Here is a 24,069-nt window from a genome sequence, read left to right on the forward strand (position 1 = left end):
AATTATTCAGGCATGATGGCACATGCCTGTAATCCCAGCTACACGGGAGGCTGAGGCATGAGAATCACTTGTAACACGGGAGGCAGAGACTGCAGTGAGCAGAGACTGCACCACTGCACTCCAACCTGGGCGACTGAGCAAGACTCTGTCTCAAAAAAAAAAAAAAAAAAAAGAAAAAAGAAAAAAAAATGCTATTTAAAATGAAATGAAGCAATCCATACTCCCAACATTTGTATACACTGGGACAGCCAAGAAATTAAAATCATACCTCATTATGTCTTTTTTTTTGAGACAGGGTCTCACTCTGTCACCCAGGCTGGGCCTGGTCAGCACCCATGCTATGGAGAGCTCTTCATGGTCTGGTGCAGGCAGGGTGGGAGTGGGAGAAGTCTTCCCACCCAGGTGCTCAGTGTCTTACCTCACCTACGAGCAGTGGCTGTCTTCACCTGAGTATGTGCACACAGGTGTATCAGCCCCATGGGCAGTGATGGGCAAGGGCTGAGGCACTCACAGGGCAGCCCATGCCCCGGACGGTCCAGTGGGGGAGACATCAAGAAAACCCACCACCAAAACACAATGACCTGTAATCGCGCCACTGCACTCCAGCCTGGGCGACAAAGCAAGATGCTGTCTCAAAAAACAAAAACAAAACTAAAGAAAAACACAGCCAGGTGTAGTGATTTACACCTTCTTGAGCCCAGGAGTTTAAGACCGGCCTGGACAACATAGTGAGACTCTGTCTCTACAAAAAAAATTTTAATTAGCTGAATGTGGTGGTGCACACCTGTAGTCCCAGCTACTCAGGAGACAGGGAGGAAGATAACTCGGCCCAGGAGATTGAGGCTGCAGTGAGCCGTGTTGATGGTGGCTCATGCCTATAATCCCAGCACTTTGGGAGACTGAGGCAGGCAGATCACCTGAGCCTAGGAGTTCGAGGCCAGCCTGGGCAACATGGTGAAACCCAGTCTCCATTAAACAAACAAACAACAACAAAAAAAGTTTCATGGCCAGGTGCAGTGGCTCATGCCTGTAATCCCAGTATTTTGGGAGGCCAAGGTGAGCAGATCATGAGGTAAGGAGTTCAAAACCAGCCTGGCCAACATGGTGAAGCCCCACCTCTACTAAAAATACAAAAATTAGCTGGGCATGGTGGCACGCACCTATAATCCTAGCTACTCGGGAGGCTAAGGCAGGAGACTTACTTGAACCTGGACCCGGGAGGCAGAGGTTGCAGTTGGCTGAGATCGTGCCACTACACTCCAGCCTGGTGACAGAGTGAGACTCCATCTCAAAAAAAAAAAAAAAAAAAAAAAAGTTTCACTATGTGGGTGATTTTACTGGTAAGAAACCACCCTGATATTCCCAGGACAATGCTTGTTGGCAAAAGGACCTTCAGAAATATGTGGCATGTTCTGGGAGGTGGTTTTGGGAAACCCTGGGGGAGGCAGAGCCTCCTGAGTGAGGGTGGAGGCCCAGAACACAGGGACTCTGCAGGGAGGAGAAAAGGGAGAGTGTGCATGCTTGTGCCAGCAGACCACACAAGGACAGAGAGGGGTGCTCAAACCCTCTCCCTTCTCTTCTTTTTCCTCCTGCAGTGTACTCCCCTTCAAGGGCCCTGTTCCCACTTCGTCTAGGGGAGAGAGCGGGGGATGCAGGGAAAAACTGCAAGCACCTGTGGCCCTGTCAATCAGGTGCTTTTTGAATCGGGGTTGATTTTGAAACCCCTACCCAGCCCACTGACCCTGCCCCAGAGAGCACAGTCACGTTTCCTGTGAATCATCTGTAGGATTTCCTAAGGCAGAGGTTTCCTGGAGAGGCATGGTCTCCTTGGTCATTCAGGGAGGGGAGAAGGATGGATGGGGGTTCTCTCAGGCTGGTGTATTGAGCCCTGAGCTGGAGGGGATCTGTGATGGTTAATTTTATGTGTCAACTTGACTGGGCCAGGAATGCCAAGATATCTGGTTAAATATTATTTCTAGTTGTGCCTGTGAGGGTGTTTCCCATCCAATCCTTTGAGGGTGGGAATAAAACAAAAACATAAAGTTGGTGCCGTGGCTCATGCCTGTAATCTCACCACTTTGGGAAGCTGAGGTGGGAAACTCCCTTGAGCCCAGGAGTTTGAGACCAGCCTGGGCAACATAGGGAGACCCCATCTCTACAAAAAATTTTAAAATAGCCAGGCACAGTAGTGCATATCTGTGGTCCCAGTGACTCCAGAGGCTGAGGTGGGGAGGATCGCTTGATCCCAGGAGGTTAAAGCTGTAGTGAGCCATGATCACACTACTACATTCCAGTCTATGCACACAAGACCTGTCTAAAAAAAGAAAAAAGAAAAGAAAGAAAGAAAACTGGAAACAATCCAAATATCCATCAACAGCAAAAAGGATAATAACAGTATATTGATACAATTGGGCCAGACACAGTGGCTCACACCTGTAATCCCGGCACATTGGGGGTGCATCACTTGAGCTCAGGAGTTCAAGACCAGCCTGAGCAATGTGACAAAACCCTGTCTCTTAAAAAATTACAAAAATTAGCCAGGCATGGTGGCGCAAGCCTGTAGTCCCAGCTTCTGGAGAGGCTGAGGTGAGAGGATCGCTTGAATCCAGGAGGCAGAGGTTGCAGTGAACCAAGACTGCGCCACTGCACTCCAGCCTGGGAGACAGAGTGAGACCCTGTCTCAAACAAACAAACAAACAAACAGTATGTTTATATAATTGACAACTATACAGCAATGAAAAGAGAATGAACTGCTGCTACACACTGCAACATGAATGAATTGCACAGACATAAGGTTGAATGAAAGAAGCACGCTGGAGAAGAGAGGATGGTATGATTCCAGCCCTGTAACATTCAGACCCAAGGAAAATTTTAATAAATGGTGATAAAACACACAGTGGTTAACTCTGGGAGGGTGGGGAATTATTGACTGAGGGGGGAAATGAGGAAAACGTGTGAGGTGTTGGAAAGGTTTTGTATCTTGATCTGAGTGGTGGTCACACAGGTATATACATGTGTAAAATTTCATTGAACTGCACATTTAAGACTTGTGCATTTTGCCAAGTGCAGTGGCTCACACCTGTAATCCCAGCACTTTGGGAGGCCAAAGTGGGCAGATCACCTGAGGTCAGGAGTTCGAGACCAGCCTGGCCAACATGGTGAAACCTCGTCTCCACTAAAAAGAGAAAAATTCGCCAGATGTGGTGGTATGTGCCTGTAGTCCCAGCCTCTCAGGAGGCTGAGGCAGGAGAATCACTTGAACCCAGGAGGAGGAGGTTGCAGTCAGCCAAGATTGTGCCTCCGCACTCCAGCCTGGGTGACAGAGTGAGACTCCATCTCAAAAAAAAAAAAAAAAAAAAAAAGACATGTATTTTTTACTGGACATTATGTCTCAATGAAAACGTTTTTTCTTTTCCTTTATTAGTGGCTCAAAAAACAATGGAGTGTCTGGCTCGGCGTGGTGGCTCACACCTGTAATCCCAAGACTTTGGGAGGCCGAGGTGGGCAGATCACGAGGTCAGGAGTTCGAGACCAGCCTGACCAACATGGTGAAACCCCATCTCTACTAAGAATACAAACACTGACCGGGCATGGTGGCACATGCCTGTAATCCCAGCTACTCAGGTGACTGAGACGGGAGAATCACTTGAACCCAGGAGATGGAGGGTTGCAGTAAGCCGAGATCACGCCACTGCACTCCAGCCTGGGCGACAGAGTGAGACTCTGTCTCAAAAAAAAAAGGAAGGAAGGAACGAAGGAAAGAAGGAAGGAAGGAAGGAGAAAGAAAGAAAGAGAAAGAAAGAGAGAAAGAAAGAAAGAAAGAAAGAAAGAAAAGAAAAGAAAAAGAAAGAAAGAAAGAAACTAACTTCCCTCATCTCTGTAGCTATTTGTGTAACTTCTCCTATCTGTGTAACTACCATTAACTGTGCAGCTGTGGGCATGTCTTTAGGAAAGCACATGTAGCTTCTCTTGTCTCTGTAGTTGCAGTTATGTTTTAGGTAAGTCCCCCCATCCCCCTCCCTGTGCAAGTTCCCACAGAGCTCACCATTTACTTGCCTGAAAAGGGGAGGAAACATTTTCCCGGGAGCCCGCTGATTATGCAAAGAACAAAGACCTCTATCCTGGGCCTTGCTCCCTTATCTGTGCAGGTGCAGCTTGATTTTTCCCCAAGCTGCTCTATCTGTGCCTGTAGCTTTGATTTTTCAAAAGAATTTTACCAAGGACTAGCCTTAGCTGTCTGCCCAACTGCTTTTTTCCCTTTCTCCTCCCTCAACATCCTATAGGAGAAAGTCACCTTTGTCTGCAAATTCCTTGGTCCTGGTTTTGAAAATCCTGCTGGCACCTACTGCTGAAGGCTGTGGCTGGAGAATTCAGTGAGCTACTCTGATCTGGACAGGGTCTGATGGTCCTCACTTGACCTAAGCTGAGCTGTCCCAGGATGTGAGCATCCCCAAGGTCAGCCTGTGACTTTCACAGAAGTTCTGACTTCCAGAGCCTTCCCCCTGCTGTGGCCTTTGGGGTAGAGTGGGTTACATGGGCCAGCACCATCTGCCAAAGTCAGGGCCAGAAACCTACCCGTGGGAGCCAGATTTAGCTTTTGGCTTGGGCTAGTATTGACTTTGGGCACATTCTCATCCCAGAAATAATAATATGGGGTGTGGGATTTCATGTTGTCTTTAGCACAGCCTTGAAAGCCACGTGTGCAGGGTGTTTTCTTGCTAAGATAGCAGTTGGGCTATATTTGAGCAGTCAAAGCAGTTTAAACTAGAGGCATCTGGATATTGTCACAGTCTTGTCTGAAGTCAGTAGCTTGCAAGTGGTACAGCTGAGAGTCATATTGGGGAGTCTGACCCTGTAATGACCCCCTGGTCACTATGATCAGAAGTAATGACACCTGGAGTTGTATTTTTCTTTTTTTTTTTTTTTTTTTTTGAGACGGAGTCTCGCTCTGTCGCCCAGGCTGGAGTGCAGTGGCCGGATCTCAGCTCACTGCAAGCTCCGCCTCCCGGGTTCACGCCATTCTCCTGCCTCAGCCTCCCGAGTAGCTGGGACTACAGGCGCCCGCCACCTCGCCCGGCTAGTTTTTTGTATTTTTTAGTAGAGACGGGGTTTCACCGGGTTAGCCAGGATGGTCTCGATCTCCTGACCTCGTGATCCGCCCGTCTCGGCCTCCCAAAGTGCTGGGATTACAGGCTTGAGCCACCGCGCCCGGCCTGGAGTTGTATTTTTCAGCACAGATCGACTTTGTATAATAAATACGTAAGAATATTTCTCCAGTTACACACACACACACACACACACACACACACACACACACACGCACACAATTATGCCATTTCTCATCTTCCCTGAAGCACACATGGCCCTTTGGCCTCTCTTTTATTTTCATACTTTTTTTTTTTTTTTTTTTGAGATGAAGTCTGGCTCTGTTGCCCAGGCTGGAATGCAGTGGCACAATCTTGGCTCCCTGCAACCCCTCCTGGGTTCAAGCAATTCTCCTGCCTCAGCCTCCCAGGTATCTGGGATACAGGTGTGCATCACCATACCCAGCTAATTTTTGTATTTTTAGTGTAGATGGGGTTTCAACATGTTGGCCAGGCTGATCTTGAACTCCTGACTTCAGGTGATCCACCCACCTTGGCCTCTCAAAGTGCTAGGATTACAGCCATGAGCCACCATGCCCGGCCTGTCATACTTTCCTTCAGAAACAGAAGATTAGTTCTGTATTTCTTTCTTTCTTTTTTTTTTTTTGAGACGGGGTCTTGCTCTGTCACGCAGGCTGGAGTGCTGTGGCTGGATCTCAGCTCACTGCAAGCTCCGCCTCCCAGGTTTACGCCATTCTCCTGCCTCAGCCTCCCGAGTAGCTGGGACTACAGGCGCCTGTCACCTCGCCCGGCTAGTTTTTTGTATTTTTTTTTAGTAGAGACGGGGTTTCACCGTGTTAGCCAGGATGGTCTCGATCGCCTGACCTCATGATCTGCCCGTCTCAGCCTCCCAAAGTGCTGGGATTACAGGCTTGAGCCATCACACCCGGCCTAGTTCTGTATTTCAACATTAACAATGACCACACTCTGACTCAATACTGGGGAAGTTTTGAAACTAACCCAATAGTCCCATAGACAGCTTTTTTGGATAAACATAGAAATCAACCCTTCTGATCTTAAAGCTTGAAACTTACATTTGTTTTATCTGAGTTCCCCTCTCAGGAAAGGACCCCCAGTCCTCTCAAAAAGTATCAAAGAACTGAAACCCACCAGATCATCCCATCCAGACAATGAGACTCAAGGGCCTTCATTCATCATGATTTGCTTCCTTATCCCTTGCATTCATTTTCCCACACACCGTTACATTTCTTCCCTGCTATATAAACTCCTAATTTTAGTCCATTAGGGAGATGGATTTGAGACTGATCTCCCATCTCCTCACCTGCAGCACCCAATTAAAGCCTTCTTCCTTGGCAATAATTGTCTCAGTGGTTGGCTTTCTGTGTGGTGAGCAGCAGGACCTAGACCAAACCTGTGGTATTTTAATAACAGTTTGAAGAGTGTGAGTTTCACCTGAAGGGAGAAGCCATTGATGGCAGGCAAAGATGTAAGTCCTGGTTTGCAGGAGCTTCAGACTTTTTTTTTTTCTTTTGAGACAGACTCTCGCTCTGTCACCCAGGCTGGAATACAGTGGCGCGATCATGGCTCACTGCAAGCTCTGCCTCCTGGGTTCATGCCATTCTCCCACCTCATCCTCCCAAGTAGCTGGGACTATAGGTGCCCACCACCACACCCGGATAATTTTTTGTATTTTTAGTAGAGAGGGGGTTTCACCATTCACAGGATGGTCTCGATCTCCTGACCTTGTGATCCGCCCGCCTTGGCCTCCCAAAGTGCTGGGATTACAGGTGTCAGCCACCACACCCGGCCAACTTTTTTTTAAGATGGAATCTCGCTCTGTCGCCCAGGCTGGAGTACAGTGGCGCAATCTTGGCTCACTGCAACCTCTGCCTCCTGGGTTCAAGCAATTCTCCTGCCTCAGCCTCCTGAGTAGCTGGGATTACAGGCATGTGCCACCACACCAGCTAAGAGCTTCAGATTTTTAAAGAAGAGAGAAAACAGAACTTTTTATTTATTTATTTATTTTTTCGAGATGGAGTCTCACTCTGTCGCCCAGGCTGGAGTGCAGTGGCACAATCTCGGCTCACTGCAAGCTCTGCCTCCCAGGTTCACGCCATTCTCCTGCCTCAGCCTCCCAAGTAGCTGGAACTACAGGTGTCTGCCACCATGCCCAGCTAATTTTTTGTATTTTTAATAGAGACAGGGTTTCACTGTGTTAGCCAGGATGGTCTCGATCTTCTGACCTCATGATCTGCCCACCTTGGCCTCCCAAAGTGCTGGGATTACAGGCGTTAGTCAAGAAAACAGAACTTTTAAATGATGTTTACATGTCTAGCTTCAGAAAATGCCATGCAGGTTGTTGGTTTCCCACTTCCAGGGTAACTGGATAGAATTTCGGCCTTCATGGTGGTTCCAGCCTGAAGTGCCTTGAGACCAGAAGTGAAGAGATCCTTCCTCCTGCAGCACTGCTAGGTTTCCTGGAGAAGATGGTCTATAGGCGGGGTTCCTAAAAGGTGGAGAGAGGAGGAAATTACTTTCTTTCTTTTTTTTTTTTTTTTTTTTGAGACGGAGTCTCGCTCTGTCGCCCAGGCTGGAGTGCAGTGGCCGGATCTCAGCTCACTGCAAGCTCCGCCTCCTGGGTTTACGCCATTCTCCTGCCTCAGCCTCCCGAGTAGCTGGGACTACAGGCGCCCGCCACCTCGCCCGGCTAGTTTTTTGTATTTTTTTTAGTAGAGACGAGGTTTCACCGTGTTAACCAGGATGGTCTCGATCTTCTGACCTCGTGATCCGCCCGTCTCGGCCTCCCAAAGTGCTGGGATTACAGGCTTGAGCCACCGCGCCCGGCCGAGGAAATTACTTTCTAAAGAGAAGGAAGATAGGGGGTAACTTAAGTGTGGTTTTTGCAGAATTGTTCATGACAGGAATCCTACAGGCCCTGCAGTTTCCAGCAGCACAGCTCCCAACCCCCACTGTCTCACACCCTTAGCTTCCTGGTTCTAGTCTCAAGGGATTCTGCTCACTTCTGTCCTCATTTTTTTCTCCCTGGGAACCAAGTAACAGCTGAAGAAGTCCCAGGAATCCTCCCATGCCCTCTCAGCAACCCAGGCTGGAGCCTACTCCCTGGTGTTGGCAAAGGGAACCATCTTTGAAGGTGAGGCCTTTTTTTTTTCTTTTTTTGAGATGGAGTCTCCCTCTGTTGCCCAGGCTGGAGTACAGTGGTGCAATCTCAGCTTACTGCAACCTCTACCTCCTGGGTTCAAGCGATCCTCCTGCCTCAGCCTCCTGAGTAGCTGGGATTCCAGATGCACACCACCATGCCTGGCTAAATTTTTTTTGTATTTTTAGTAGAGACGGCGTTTCACCATGTTGGTCAGGCTGGCCTCGAACCCCTGATCTCATGATTAGGACCTCCTGACCGTGCCCGGCCCAAAGGTGAGGTTTCTTACTGCTGTAATAAAGAGAAGAGAGGGCTGGGTGCAGTGGCTCACACCTGTAATCTCAGCACTTCAGGAAGCCAAGGTAGGCAGATGGCTTGAGGTCAGGAGTTCGAGAACAGCCTGGCCAACATGGTGAAACCCTGTCTCTACTAAAAATACAAAATAATTAGCCAGCTGGTGTCACACGCCTATAGTCCCAGCTATTCAGGAGGCCGAGGCAGGAGAATTGCTTGAATCCAGGAGGCAGAGGTTGCAGTAAGCCAAGATTACACCACTGCACTCCAGCCTGGGTGACAGAGCAAGACACCATCTCAAAAAAAAAAAAAAAAAAAAGGAGGAGAGAGGAGGGTCTGAAGACTTCCTGCTGGCTGAGTGTTATCTGCCTCAGGCTACCCTGACTTTTTCACTGTTTTTTACTTTTTTTTTTTTTTTTTTTTGAGATCGAAACTCACTGTGTAGCCCAGGCTGGTGCGCATAACACAGCAGCCTTGAACTCCCTGGTTCAAGTAATATTCCTACCTCAGCCTCCTGAATAGCTGAGACTACAGGCATGTACTACCTCACCCAGCTCACTACTTTTCAGAAAGGGTAGACCAACTACAATAGCTTCCTGGACACCATACTTGGAGGAGAAGGGGAGGGGAGGCTGCACCGGATTCTGTCTTCTGAACTATGCTATCTTCTAGTTTCAACATTGTAAAGAGCACAGCAATCGTATACTATGGGCCTCCTGATGTGATGCAAAAATCACCAATGTAGTATTCTTGACAAAAGTATTTACCATGGATCCAATCTTGAAGAAGCAATCAGGTAAATCCAGAATATGATACTAGAAAACTGGCCTGGCCTGAACTCCTAAAAAGAAAATCAAAGACATGAAAAACAAACAGGCTGAGTGTGGGGCAGATGATATACTCTTCTATATTAAAAGACAATAGAGAGACATAACTAAATCCAATACATGAAACTTGTTTGGCTCCTGGACTAAAATAAGAATGCTAAAATGGGCTGGGCGTGATGGCTTACGCCTGTAATCCCAGCACTTTGGGAGGCTGAGGTGGGCGGATCACCTGAGGTCGGGAGTTTGAGACCAGCCTGATCAACATGGAGAAATCCCATCTCTACCAAAAATACAAAATTAGCTGGATGTGGTGGCATATGCCTGTAATCCCAGCTACTCGGGAGGCTGAGGCAGGAGAATTGCTTGAACCCGGGAGGCAGAGATTGCGGTGAGCCGAGATCGCGCCATTGCACTCCAGCCTGGGCAACAAGAGCGAAATTCCGTCTCAAAAAAACAAAAAACAAAACAAACAAACAAAAAAACACAAAAAAAGAACATGGTAAAACGGCATTCTTGGAACAAGTCAGGTTGATACTGCTGAATTACTGTTGGTGTGGTGATGGTGTTCTCATTGTGTACAGCAAGCTTCTCAACCTCTGCTGTTAACATTTTGGTGCAGACTATTCTTTTTTTCTTTTTCTTTCTTTCTATTTTTTTTTTTTTTTTTTTTTTTTGAGGCAGGATCTTGCTATGTTACCCAGGCTGGTGTGCAGTGATGCAATCATGGCTCACTGCAACCTCCCCTTCCCAGGCTCAAGCGATCCTCCCAGCTCAGCTTCCCGAGTAGCTGGGACCACGGGCCCACGTTGCCACGCCCGGCTAATTTTTTGTATTTTTTGTAAAGATGGAGTCTCACTTTTTTGCCCAGGCTGCTCTTGAACTCTTGGGCTCAAGTGATTCTCCCACCCCTGCCTCCCAAAGTGTTGGGATTACCAGCAACCCCACGCCCAGGTAATTCTTTCTGGTGGGATGTTTAACAGCAGTTCTGGTCTCCGCCCACTAGGTGTCAGGAGCACCATACCTCTTTAGTTGCAACAACTAAAAATGTCAAATGTTTTCCAAATAGGTAGTGGTGATGGTTGCATAACATTGTGAATATACAAAAAGCCATTGTACTGTACCCTTTAAAATGGTTAAAATGGTGAATTTTAGGTTATGTAAATTTTCCCAATAAAAAATGTTATTAGGCCAGGTGCGGTGGCTCACACCTGTAATCCCAGCAGTTTGGGAGGCCAAGGCTGGCAGATCACTCAAGGTCAGGAGTTTGAGACGAGCCTGGCCAACATGGTGAAGCCCCGTCTCTACTAAAAATACAAAAATTAGCCAGGCGTGGTGGCATGTGCTTGGAATCACAGCTACTTGAGAGGCTAAGGCAGGAGACTCGCTTGAACTCAGGAGGCAGAGCTTGCAGTGAGCTGAGATCACACCATTGCACTCCAGCCTGGGTGACAAGAGCGAAACTCCATCAAAAAAAAAAAGAAATGAGTTTCCTCCTCCATAATCCCAGAGCCCCAGTGAGTCCCTGCTCTACAATGCTCACACCCATTGTGCTGTTACTGCAAGTCAATGAGAATGTTGGTGGACTTCTCTCCACTTCACAGAAGAATGAATGGAGGCCCAGAACAATGGCACGAACCTGTCATTTCCCGGCCTTTTGGTTAAGATCAAGTGCAGTGGAGTGAACTGACCATAGTCATAGACAAACAAGAGGCAGAGACATTGTCTTAGTTTGAGTTCCCACTTTAGAAAACCTTGAGACAAACATTGTAGCATAGGAAGTTTATAAGAGGATACAAGCCAGGCATGGTGGCTCACGCCTGTAATCCCAACACTTTGGGAGACCAGGCTTACAGATTACCTGAGCCCAGGAGTTCGAAACCAGCCTGGGCAACATGGGGAAATCCTGTCTATAAAAAATACAAAACTTAGGCTGGGCGCAGTGGCTCAGGCCTGTAATCCCAGCACTCTGGGAGGTCGAGATGGCTGGATCACTTGAGGTCAGGAGTTTGAGATCAGCTTGGCCAAAATGGTGAATGAAACCCCATTTCTACTGAAAATACAAAGATTAACCAGGCATTGTGGTGTGCACCTGTAATCCCAGCTACTTGGGAGGCTGAGGCAGGAGGATCGCTTGCACCTGGGAGGCAGAGGTTGCAGAGAGCCGAGATCATGCCACTGCACCCAGCCTAGGTGACAGAGCGAGAGTCTGTCTCAAAAATAAAAAATAAAAAAAAAATAGCCTGGCATAGTGGCACACACCTGCAGTCCCAGCTATTAGGGAGACTGGGGTGGGAGGATTGCTTGAGCCTAGGAGGTCAAGACTGCAGTAAGCCATGAGCATGCCACTGCACTCAGTCTGGGCGACAGAGCAAGACCCTGTCTCAAAAATAAATAAGTAAATAAAAGAGGATACAAAGAACAAGTTACAAAAATACAGGGAGGGAAGACAGCCACTATAAAGTGGGTCATAAGCAGGGTTCCACTGGGGATGCCTGGTCCCCCCGGGATGTGGATGGGGAACTCTGGGCTGCAGTGCAGAATGCATGTCTCAGAGAAGTTCCACCCGAGGCAGGAGGAAGGTGAGTAGATATACAGCAACCCCCTCTCAGTCCCTTGGAGGGTTGTTGGGGAAGAGTTAATTCCTGGCACTTCTGACCAACTTGTAGAGTGAGCTCAGAAAGCCTCAGGCACATCAGAGGCAGATACCAGCTGTGGACACCAAGAGTCTGTTCCAGGTGTGTCTAAACATGTTCATCCCCCAAAATTTGGCACCCACACCAATAGCATCAGCATAAGTTAGGAACTTGGGAGCATGTAAGTCTGGCTCTGCCCCAACATAATGAATCAGAAACTCCTGGGTAGGGCTCAGCTGCTAGAGTTTGTTTGTTTGTTTGTTTCGAGACGGAGTCTCACTCTGTCGCCCAGGCTGGAGTGCAGTGGCTCCATCTCGGCTCACTGCAACCTCCACCTCCCAGGGTCCAGTGATTCTCCTGCCTCAGCCTCCTGAGTAGCTGGAACTACAGGCACGTGCCACCACACCCAGCTAATTTTTGTGTTTTTCAGTAGAGACGAGCTTTCACTATATTGGCCAGGCTGGTCTCGAACTCCTGACCTTGTGATCTGCCTACCTTGGCCTCCCAAAGTGCTGGGATTACAGACGTGAGCCACTGCACCCAGCCAGCTACTACAGTTTTAACAAACCCTTCAGGTGGCTCTGATGGGACTGAGCTTTGAGAATCTCTGCCCTAACCCACCGTTTCTAACTCCAAAGCCCAAGGCCTTTCTGGTACCAGATGATGGCTGAGGCCTGCAGCCAATGAGTTTCGGGGAAGGGCTGCTGGGGATGTTAGAGGCAGAAGAATAAGCAGCCTGACACTCAGCTCCGGGAACACCAAATAGGTGGTGGTCATTGGAACCCAGTGAGCAGGCATAACTCATTCCTTTATTTTGAAATATGTCCTGAGCACCTACTGCATGCCAGGGCCTGGTACAGATACTTAGGGCCTACTAGGAACCTTGGGGTGGAGGGAGCAGGGTTGATGTGAAGGCTGGGGATTGAACACAAATAATTTGGATCTTTTGGGTCTCCTGTGGTCTGGTCCACTCCTCAGAGATACCCACTAGGAGACGACTCAGCCTTCCCAGCCCAGGAAGGCCCCCACCTCTTTTTCTGTGAGCCCAGCCATCACCTTATCACCTTCAGCATGTCCTGAGTGGATTTTGTCACTGTTACTGGGGCCTTCTAAGCACACAGCCCTCGTGGTCCAGCTGAGACCACCTGGCCACAGGTCAGCCCACAGCCTTACTTGCAGGGTGAACCAAAGTCAGGGAGGGGTCCTGGGTCCGAATGCCACTCACCACTTGCCCATGCCAGGAGATGACACTTATGTGGACACCCCAGGGATTCCTATGGATTACTCCAACCCATCACCTTTTCTGGAGCACCCCTCCCTCCTCCCTCTGGAGTCCCCCACCTTTCCAGCACTGGCTTCCCAAGTTCTACTCTCTGCAGCCTCCATGTGTGGCCTGGACCCCAGGATCCAACCCCCTAAACTCCTTCTAGGCAACCATCTTGGGCAACTTCACCCAATGACAACCTATGCTCCTCCTGATATTGACAGCCCTGAAAAAATGGAGTTCAAGGTCATAGGCCCCATTGGACCTGATATCTTCACCAGGCTCCTGAGAACCCAACTGAGCAGCCCTGTCCTCAGATTCCAGCTGGGACATAACATCAGGGGTCAGAAAACTGACTCCCAAGGAACTGGCGTGTGGGTGCCAGCACACAGGATGGCTTCCTCACCATAGGCCAGAGTCTGGCAAATTCAGGGTGGCCTACAAGAAGAATGAGCTGGAAAGAGCTGTGACCAACCCAGGGAGGCCCCAAATACACCAAGTCCCAGGTCCTCCTGCTTTTGTCACCTTACTCTATAGTGGTAAGACAAGACACATTGTGTCTACAGTCCCAGCTCAGAACTTCTGTCAGGGAGCCTGCAGTACTGCAAAGGTTGAAGACAGTGGCTTACACCCAGCTCAGTTCTTTATTTATTTTCTTTCTCTCTCTCTCTTCCTCCTTCTTTCTCTTTCTCTTTTTTTCTCTCTCTCCTTCTTTCTTTTTGTTTTTTGTTTTTGAGACGGAGTTTTGCTCTTGTTGCCCAGGCTGGAGTGCAATGGCACGATCTCGGCTCACTGCAACCTCCGCCTCCCGGATTCAAGCGATTCTCCTGCCTCAGCCTCCTGAGTAGCTGGGATTACAGGCACGCACCACCATGTCCAGCTAATTTTGTATTTTTAGTACAGACGGGGTTTCACCGTGTTGGTCAGGCTGGTCTCAAACTCCTGATCTCAGGTGATCCACCTGCCTTAGCCTCCCAAAGTGCTGGGATTACATTTATTTTTTGTCATGTGTCTGTTGCCAAGGGAATAAGGTGGGGCAGGGGGATCAGGCAAGGGCCTGATTTTTATATATATATATACTTTTTTTATTTTTAATTTTTAATTTTTTTTTTTTTGAGACAGAGTCTTGCTCTGTGCCCCAGGCTGGAGTGCAGTGGCACTATCTCGGCTCACTGCAAGCTCTGCCCCCCCGGGTTCACGCCATTCTCCTGCCTCAGCCTCCCAAGTAGCTGGGACTACAGGTGCCTGCCACCACGCCCGGCTAGTTTTTTGTATTTTTTTTTTTTAGTAGAGACGGGGTTTCACGGTGTTAGCCAGGATGGTCTCGATCTCCTGACCTTGTGATCCGCCCACCTTGGCCTCCCAAAGTGCTGGGATTACAGGCTTGAGCCACCGCGCCCGGCCTGATTTTTAATTTTTTTTAATTTAACGACAGGGTCTTGCTATGTTGCCCAGGCTCTTGAACTCCTGGGCTCAAGCAATCCTTCTGCATCAGCCTTTCAAAGTGCTGGGATTACAGGCATGAGCCACTGCGCCTGGCCAAGCTCAGTTCTTTCTGGGGATGGGCTTGGGAAGCCTTCCTCAGTAGTGATCCAAAGGCCTAGGACAGAGGAGAGGGGGTGCAGACAAGAAGGAACAAGGCCTCAGCCTCCTATTCTTGGCAAATCTAAACCTGACAACCAAGCTGATGATATTCTCATTTCACAAAAAGTCTACTTTTCTCAGCTGGGGAGCAGGTGTCAGGAGCACTGGAGCCCGACTCTCTCCCCAACCCGGACCTGCTCATTTTCCCCCCTTGCCTAAGGACCCTGGGGATGGAGGAAGAGCATCAGACCAGGGGCAGGGTCTATTCTGGGCCAGCACGTGGAGCGGAGGCAGAGTTGGCCTCAGGCCCTTGCCTGATCCTCCCTCCCCTTATCCCCTTGGCAGCAGACACATGACATAGAAATCACTGGTTCCACCAAATACTGCATAGCCCAGATGCTGCTGGCCTGATCGGGGCCAAGCTGAGTCACCACTTTAGGGTACGATTCTGCTTTGTGGACTATGAATGTACCCTCATCACCCCATGCTCAACCCCCAACTGAAGGCTGAGGTTACAGCAGATCCGTGGATATCACAGGGTGATGAGGCACTAGACCACCTGCTGCCTATTCCCTGGCACTTCATTCTTCTGATAATGGAGTATGAGAGAGAATGGGACATGAGGTGGACCCCGATCAGGCATGTCATAGACAGGAGGGACATATACTATCACTGGGCATGGCACCCTAGATATTGACCCAGAGGGAGGTTGTAGGTCTCGGCCCTGGGGTGCAGCCTGATGAGGAAAGGCAAGAAAAAAAGAAGGGGCCAGGCGCAGTGGCTCATGCCTATAATCCCAGCACTTTGGGAGGCCAAGGCGGGCAGATCACTTGAGGTCAGTAGTTGGAGACCAGCCTGGCCAACATGGTGGTGAAACCCTTATAAATATATATATAAATATATATAAATATATATATAAATATATATAAATATATATATATAAATATATATATATAAATATATATAAATAAATAAATAAATATATATATATAGCCACACTGAGTCCCATCCTTGGAAAGTCAGAAAAGCCCTAAGATCTCTAGGCTCCAGCATAAGGCATGTCCCCAGTACAATGACTGACTCTTCTTTCTCCCTTTTCTCTCTTTTTTATTTATTTATTTATTTTGAGACAGAGTATTGCTGTTGTTGCCCAGGCTGGAGTGCAATGGCACAATCTCAGCTCATCGCAACCTCTGCCTCTCGGGTTCAAGTGATTCTTCTGCCCTAGCCTCCTGAGTAGCTGGGATTACAGGTGCCTGCCAACATGCCCAGCCAATTTCTGTATTTTTAATAGAGACGGGATTTCACCATGTGGGTCAGGCTGGCATCCAACTCCTGACTTCAGGTGATCTACCCACCTCGGCCTCCCAAAGTGCTGGGATTACAGGCGTGAGCCACCGTGCCCGGCTTACTTTCTTCTTTTCACATGATAGGTATGCACTGGTAATAGAATAAAATAGGCCAGGTGCAACGACACACATCTGTAATCCCAGCACTTTGGGAGGCTGAGGCAGGCGAATCACCTGAGGTCAGGAGTTCAAGACCAGCCTGGCCAACATGGCAAGACCACATCTCTACTAAAAATACAAAAATTAGCCGACCATGGTGGCACGTGCCTGTAATCCCAGCTATTCAGAGGCTGAGGCACAAAAATTGCTTGAACCCAGGAGGCAGAGGCTGCAGTGAGCCGAGATTGCGCCACTGTACTCCAGCCTGGGGGACAGAGTAAGACTCTGTCTCAAAAATAAAATAAAGTAAAATAATATAATATAAATTGTCACTGTATGATGATACAGTTGGCCCTCAAACTTATCAAGTTGTGGCCAAGTGCAGTAACTCATGCCTGTAATCCCAGCATTTTGGGAGGCCAACGCTGGTGGATCACTTGAGGTCAGGAGTTTGAGACCAGCCTGGCCAACATGGCGAAACCTCGTCTCTACTAAAAATACAAAAATTAGCTGGGCATGATGGCACACACCTGAAATCCCAGCTACTTGGGAGGCTGAGGCAGGAGAATGGCTTGAACATGGGAGGTGAAGGTTGCAGTGAGCTGAGATCATACCACTGCACTCCAGCCTGGGCAACAGAGCGAAATTCCATCTCAAACAACAACAACAACAACAACAACAAAACGATCAAGTTGTAACTGCAAAACTGAAATTTATTTATTTATTTTGAGACAGAGTCTCACTCTGTTGCCCAGGCTGTAGTGCAATGGCGCGATCTCAGCTCACTGCAACCTCTGCCTCCCGGGTTCAAGCGATTCTCCTGCCTCAGCCTCCCAAATAGCTGGAATTACAGGCCCCCGCCACCACGCCCAACTAATTTTTGTATTTTTAGTAGAGACAGGGTTTCACCATGCTGGCCAGGTTGGTCTCAAACTCCTGACCTCAGGTGATTCATCTGCTTTGGCCTCCCAAAGTGCTGGGATTACAGGTGTGAGCCACCACGCCCAGCCCAAAACTGCAATTTATAGTGCACTGAGCTGCAAAGCAAAGTGACAGAGCACCACTTACGATCTCTGTTCCAACAACTCGACTCTGCTGTTGGAGCCCAAAAGCAGACACAGGCACCATGTAACAGATGAACCTGGCTATGTTTCAATAAAACTCCATGTCTGCACACTGAAATTAGAATTTTAGATAACTTTAATGTGTCACAAAATAGTCTCCATTTGATTTTTTTTTCGTGGTGGTTCACGCCTGTAATCCTGGCCCTTTGGGAGGCCAAGGCAGGCAGATGACTTAAGCCCAAGAGTTAGGGACGCAGTCTGGGCAACATCAGGAGACCCTATCTCTACAAAAAAATGTTTTAATTAGCTGAGTGTGGTGGTGTGCACCTGTAGTCCCTACCTTTTGGGAGGCTGAGGCAGGAGAATCGTTTGAGCCCAGGAGCTCACTACACTCCAGCCTGGACAAGAGAGACCATGTCTTGGAAGGAGAGATAGAGAAAGAGAGAGATGGAGGGAGAGGGAGAGAAATATAAAAACTTCAGAAAAACTTCAGTGATTCTTAGTAGGTTTAAAAAAAAAAAAAGCTCCTCGGGAGGCTGAGGCTGGAGGATTACTTGAGCCCAGGAGGTTGAGGCTGCAGTGAGCTGTGATCCCACTACTGCACTCAGCCTGCATGACGGAATGAAACCCTGTCTCAATAAATAAATAAATAAATAAGTAAATAAATAAATAAGGCCGGGCGCAGTGGCTCATATCTTTTTTTTTTTTTTTTTTTTTTTGAGACGGAGTCTCGCTCTGTCGCCGGGGCTGGAGCGCAGTGGCCGGATCTCAGCTCACTGCAAGCTCCGCCTCCCGGGTTTACGCCATTCTCCTGCCTCAGCCTCCTGTGTAGCTGGGACTACAGGCGCCCGCCACCTCGCCCGGCTAGTTTTTTGTATTTTTTAGTAGAGACGGGGTTTCACCGTGTTAGCCAGGATGGTCTCGATCTCCTGACCTCGTGATCCGCCCGTCTCGGCCTCCCAAAGTGCTGGGATTACAGGCTTGAGCCACCGCGCCCGGCCCAACAGTGGCTCATATCTGTAATCCCAGCGCTTTGGGAGGCCGAGGTGGATGGATAATTTGAGGTCAGGAGTTCAAGACCAGCTTGACCTACATAATGAAACCCTGTCTCTACTAAAATACAAAAATTAGCCGGGTGTGGTGGCAGGTGCCTGTAATCCCAGCTACTCAGGAGACTGAGGCAGGAGAATTGCTTGAACCCAGGAGGTGGAGATTGCAGTGAGCCGAGATCATGCCACTGCCCTCCAGCGTGGGAGACACAGCAAGACTCCCTCTGAAAGAAAGAAAAGAAAGAAAGAAAGCGAGAAAGAGAGAGAGAAGGAAGGAAGGAAGGAAGGAAGGAAGGAAGGAAGGAAGGAAGGAAGGAAGGAGGGAAGGAAGGAAGGAAGGAAGAAAAAGATTCTTGACTTGTGGGTTATACAAAAACAGGCAGGGTTCCACTCCTGACACTAGGTTTGTTATTCTTTCCCTCTGTTCAGGGTTATGCCACACAGGGAGTAGGAGGGGCATTGGTCCATGGTTATGTGTGCTCACAGATGACCACTGAGAAGGCCACCATGCCTGGTCGTCACAACTCTAGGCCCAGCAATTTGCTGAAACCTCTGCAATGCTGGGGACCCAGGCATCTTTGTGAGGCTGTCCACACCCTATCTGCCTGTGAGGCCTGGGCAGTCCATCTGGGGGTCTGGCTGCCTCTCCTGCATGCTGCTGGGAGGCTGGGCCTGACTGTCGTTGCTCTATGGCCACATCCCCAGCCACACTCTTCTTTTTCTTCTTTCAGCCAGAGGGAGCCCTGAATTGATGCAGAGGAGTTACTCTACCTTCCATCTGCTTCTGCATATCATCTTGTCTACTTACATGCCCCTCCTTCCGGATTTATAGAACAGTATGCATAATATGACCCCAACTGCATTCCAAAAAATAGATGTAGATGTAAGTTAGAGATGCAAAGAAACTTTTTGAGAGAGTTCACTATGCTTCTCTCTGGTGGTGACACAGTTCAAGGAGGTTCTATGGGGTGTCATGTTTACCTTTCTCTTTTATCCCTCTGATCATTGAAACGATGCTTTGTGTGTGTGAACATGTATTATTTTTATAATTAAAATAGAAAAATTAATTTCAATGGTACAAATGCTTGAAGTCAAAGTCGCCTGTTATAACTGCTGTCACTAATAGGGCAACTGTTTGAAAATGCTGCAGAAATATGAGAAATGTTCATGAAGTGACCCTGTGGAGGCTTCCGGTCACAGGATCATGTGAGTGCCATGATCACCCCAGGGGTGGAGCAGATGCTAAGTGTTCACCACACCCACTTCTCTTCCTGGACACATAGGAAGATGACATTTCCCAGGCCCTTTGCAGTTAAACTGAGGTCTAGTGACAGAGGTCTGGCCAATAAATATGGACAGTAGTGACATGCCCACCTCTAGGCCCTAGTCTTTTTTTTGTTCAAGGGTCTGAGTCTCGTTCTGTCACCCAGGCTGGAGTGCCGTGCTGTGATCATGACTCACTGCAGCCCCAACCTCCTGGGCTCAAACACCTCAGCCTCCATAATAGCTGACGTTATAGACATGAGCCAGTGTGCCTGGCTCAGGCCCTACCCTTAAAAGCATCCCACCTGATTCACCAGCCCCCTTCTCCTCTCTCTCTGTAAACTTGGAAACCACACATTCCAGATGGTATAATTTACAGCATGATGGAAAAAGCCAGCTCTCCATGGGAAGCTGGCCAGTCTTCACTGGAGTACATTTTTATTGCATGAAGCCAATGAGACTTGAACATTAGCAGAAGCAAATATTGTTTAACTCTGTGGTTTCCAAAGTGCGATCCTTTCAAAGTATCCATAAAGTCTACACTAGGTTCACAGCAATATTAAGACGTTATTTGTCAGCTGGGCGTGGTGGCTCACACCTGTAATCTCAGCACTTTGGGAGGCCGAGGCAAACGGATCATGAGGTCAGGAGTTTGAGACCAGCCTGGCCAACATGGTGAAACCTAATCTTTACTAAAAATACAAAAATTACCTGGGTGATACATGCCTGTAACCCCAGCTACTGGGGAGGCTGAGGCAGGAGAATCGCTTGAACCCAGGAGGTAGAGGTTGCAGTGAGCTGAAATCTCACCACTGCACTCCAGCCTGGGTGATGGAGCAAGATACCATCTCCAAAAAAAAAACAAAAAAAAAGATATTATTTGTCTTTCATGAGTGTGCAGTGGGATTTTCCAGAGGATACGTGACATGTGATTTTTTGTTTTGTTTTTATAGAGACAGAGGGGTCTTGTTTATGCTGCCCAGACTGGTCTTCCAACTCCTGGCCTCAAGTGATCCTCCCGTCTTGACCTCCCAAGTGCTGGGATTATAGGTGTGAGCCACTGCGCCTAGCTGTTTGTGATATGTGATGTTGAAACAGGTTGAGTGTAGAAGCAGATATGGGAATTAAACCAGAATATTAAACCAGACATTGAAGAGATTTGCAAAAAATACAAAACAATACCACTGTTTTCACCTTCGTTTTGGTTTGGAAAAATGTAGTTATTTTTCATTAAAAATATGTTGTGTTTGCTGGGCACAGTGGCTCATGCCTGTAATCTCAACACTGGGAGACTGAGATGGGAGGATCACTTGAGATCAGGAGTTTGAGACCAGACTGACCAACATAGTGAAACCCCATCTCTACTCACAATACAAAAATTAGCTGGGCGTGGTGGCACGCGCCTATAATCCCAGCTACTTGAGAGGCTGAAGCAGAAGAATTGCTTGTACCTGGGAGGTACACGTCGCAGTGAGCCGAGATCGCACCACTGCACTCCAGCCTGGGAAACGGAGCGAAACACCTTCTCAAAAAAAAAAAAGTTGTGTTAACATGTAATGGTTTTACGATATTATTTCAAATAAATTAATTAATAAATGTGTAAACATTTTCTCTGTTTTAATTTCTCACATGGTAGATATTAATGGTGTGAACCAAAAAGTGATTGAGGCATCTCAGTCGATTTAGAGGTTTATCTTGCCAAGGTTGAAGACACACCCAGGGAAAAAGAGACACAAGTTACAGTATGATCTGTGTCCTGTGCTTTTTCCAAAGAGGAAAGAGGCGGCAGGAGGGGAGGGAGGAAAGGGGAAAAAAGCGGGCAGGAGGGTAGGCAGGGCGGCAAGTGGTGACATTGTTGTGAGGCTCTGATTAGCAGCTCGGTGACTCTACATTTTATATGTGAAAAGGGATTGGGGGAGTCAATTATGCATTGTCTCGGGCTTAGTAGATCTACATTTTACATAACTAAGCCTGTGAAATTACAGCTGTCTGTTTGGGAAAGGAAGGCAGTTTTTGTGGTTCCCAAGCTTAACTTTCCCTTTGACATAATGAGTTTGGGGTCCCAAGATTTTATTTTCCTTTCATAATAGATATAACCAACATGAACAAAATTCTTTAGAATCCTAAAAAATACTGAAGAGTGAAAAGAGGTTATGAGACCAAAAGGTTTGAGATCCTTTGCTCTGTGACAGCTAGCCATCCTGGGACAGTCCATTACAATCTGGAAAACACACACACAGTACCTCAGTTATAGGAAATTCTCTCTCTTTTTTCTTTTTTCTTTTTTTTTTTTTTTTTGAGACGGAGTCTTGCTCTGTCGCCCAAGCTGGAGTGTAGTGGCCGGATCTCAGCTCACTGCAAGCTCCGCCTCCCAGGTTCACGCCATTCTCATGCTTCAGCCTCCCCAGTAGCTGGGACTACAGGCGCCCGCCACCTCGCCTGGCTAGTTTTTTGTATTTTTTTAGTAGAGACGAGGTTTCACCGTGTTAGCCAGGATGGTCTCGATCTCCTGACCTCGTGATCCGCCCGTCTTGGCCTCCCAAAGTGCTGGGATTACAGGCTTGAGCCACCGCGCCCGGCCTTTTTTTTTTCTTTTGAGATGAAGTCTTGCTCCATCACCCAGGCTGGAGTGCAGTGGCGCAATCTTGGCTCACTGCAACCTCCGCCTCCTGCGTTCAAGCGATTCTCCCACCTCAGCCTCCTGAGTAGCTGAGATTACAGATGTGCACCACCACATCTAGCTAATTTTTGTATTTTTAGTAGAGACGGGGTTTCACCATGTTGACCAGGCTGGTCTCGAACTCCTGACCTCAAGTAATCCTCTCACCTCGGCCTCCCAAAGTGCTGGGATTACAGGCGTGAGCACGGCACCTGGTCCCTTTTACTTTACATTTTCCATTACTGTCATTTTGCTCTACTTCCTGGAGATTTCTTCAACTCTATTTCCAACCCTTATATTGAGTTTCTCACTTCTGCTATCATAAGTTTCATTTTTCAAGAGCTTTAACATTGCTTTCTGGAATTTCTTTTCTTCCCCCCTTTTTTTCCTGAGGCATGCTGTTCTTGCTTTATGGATGTAATGTCTTCTCTAATATCTCTGAGAATATTAATGCAGAATGCACATTTCCTCTGATTTGTTATTGTTGCTTTCATCTCCGCTTACCACGTTACTTTCATTTCTCTGATAGCTGCTGATTATTGGTTGTCTCCTTATACAGAAGAGTCAGGCCCTAGAAAACTGATTGGCAGTAGGAGGCATTGAGTGGGGCTTGTCCACAGTTTCAGTGTTGTATAATCTGAGTGGTCATTTCCTTTAGAACCTCCTTTCCCACTCTGTTTGATGTCAATGTCAATGTGTTTATTATTTTCTCTTGAGGTCTCTGCCAGTCTCCTGCCTGCAGGTATACTCTGGCTGTAAGCATTCTAGATCCTTCCTAAAGAAGAAGCGTGGGGCTTACATATTCAGTATATAAACTTATCTGTAATCATTCTGCTTTTCAGATGATAATTTGACTCTTAACTGCCTGGTGTTCCCCAGTCTAGAGACACTCTCTTCTCTATCATCTGCTGGTATGGGAGAAGGGCAGCACCATTTGGATTGAGTTGAGGAAGGGATATGGGGTTCAGCCACTTCTTCTTTCTTTAAAGTAGTTTTTTTAAACTGTGGTTTTAAAAAACATAACAGGGCCGGGCGCGGTGGCTCACGCCTGTAATCCCAGCACTTTGCGAGTCCGAGGCGGGTGGATCATGAGGTCAGGAGACCGAGACGGTCCTGGCTAACACGTTGAAACCGCGACCGTCCTGGCTAACACGCTGAAACCGCGTCTCTACTAAAAATACAAAAAATTAGCCGGCTGTGTTGGCGGGCGCCTGTAGTCCCAGCTACTCGGGAGGCTGAGGCGGGAGAATGGCGTGAACCCGGGAGGCGGAGCTTGCAGTGAGCCGAGATTGCACCACTGCACTCTAGCCTGGGCGACAGAGCAAGACTCCGTCTCAAAAACAAAACAAAACAAAACAAAACTTACCATTTAACCATTTTTAAGCATATGTCAGTAGCATTAAGTACATTCATAATGTTGTACACCCATCGCCACTATCTACTTCCAGACCTTAAGATGGAGTCTCCTTCTGTTGCCCAGGCTGGAGTGCAATGGCACAAACTCCAATGGTACAATCTCGGCTCTATGCAACCTTCATCTCCCAGGTTCAAGCAGTTCTCCTGCCCCAGCCTCCCAAGTAGCTGGGATTACAGGTGCCCACCACCAGGCCTGGCTAATTTTTGTATTTTTAGTAGAGACGGGATTTCACCATGTTGGCCAGGCTGGTCTCAAACTCCTGACCTCAAGTGATCTGCCTACCTTGGCCTCCCAAAGTGCTGGGA

General features: G+C 48.0%; 1 long non-coding RNA gene across 2 annotated transcripts in view; it reads right to left on the reverse strand.

The window, feature by feature from the left end:
- Positions 1–7,105: 7,105 nt before the first annotated feature.
- LOC135968898 (uncharacterized) overlaps positions 7,106–24,069 on the reverse strand; it is a 76,275-nt gene continuing 59,311 nt past the window's right edge. For both annotated transcript variants that reach the window (XR_010583925.1, XR_010583926.1), the window contains exons 2-3: positions 9,324–9,397; positions 7,106–7,611 (exon numbers count right to left, since the gene is read on the reverse strand). This is a non-coding gene — a long non-coding RNA (uncharacterized lncRNA). The remainder of the gene's footprint in view (positions 7,612–9,323; positions 9,398–24,069) is intronic.

This window comes from Macaca fascicularis, chromosome 20 (assembly GCF_037993035.2).
Source record: "Macaca fascicularis isolate 582-1 chromosome 20, T2T-MFA8v1.1".
Lineage (NCBI taxonomy): Eukaryota > Metazoa > Chordata > Mammalia > Primates > Cercopithecidae > Macaca > Macaca fascicularis.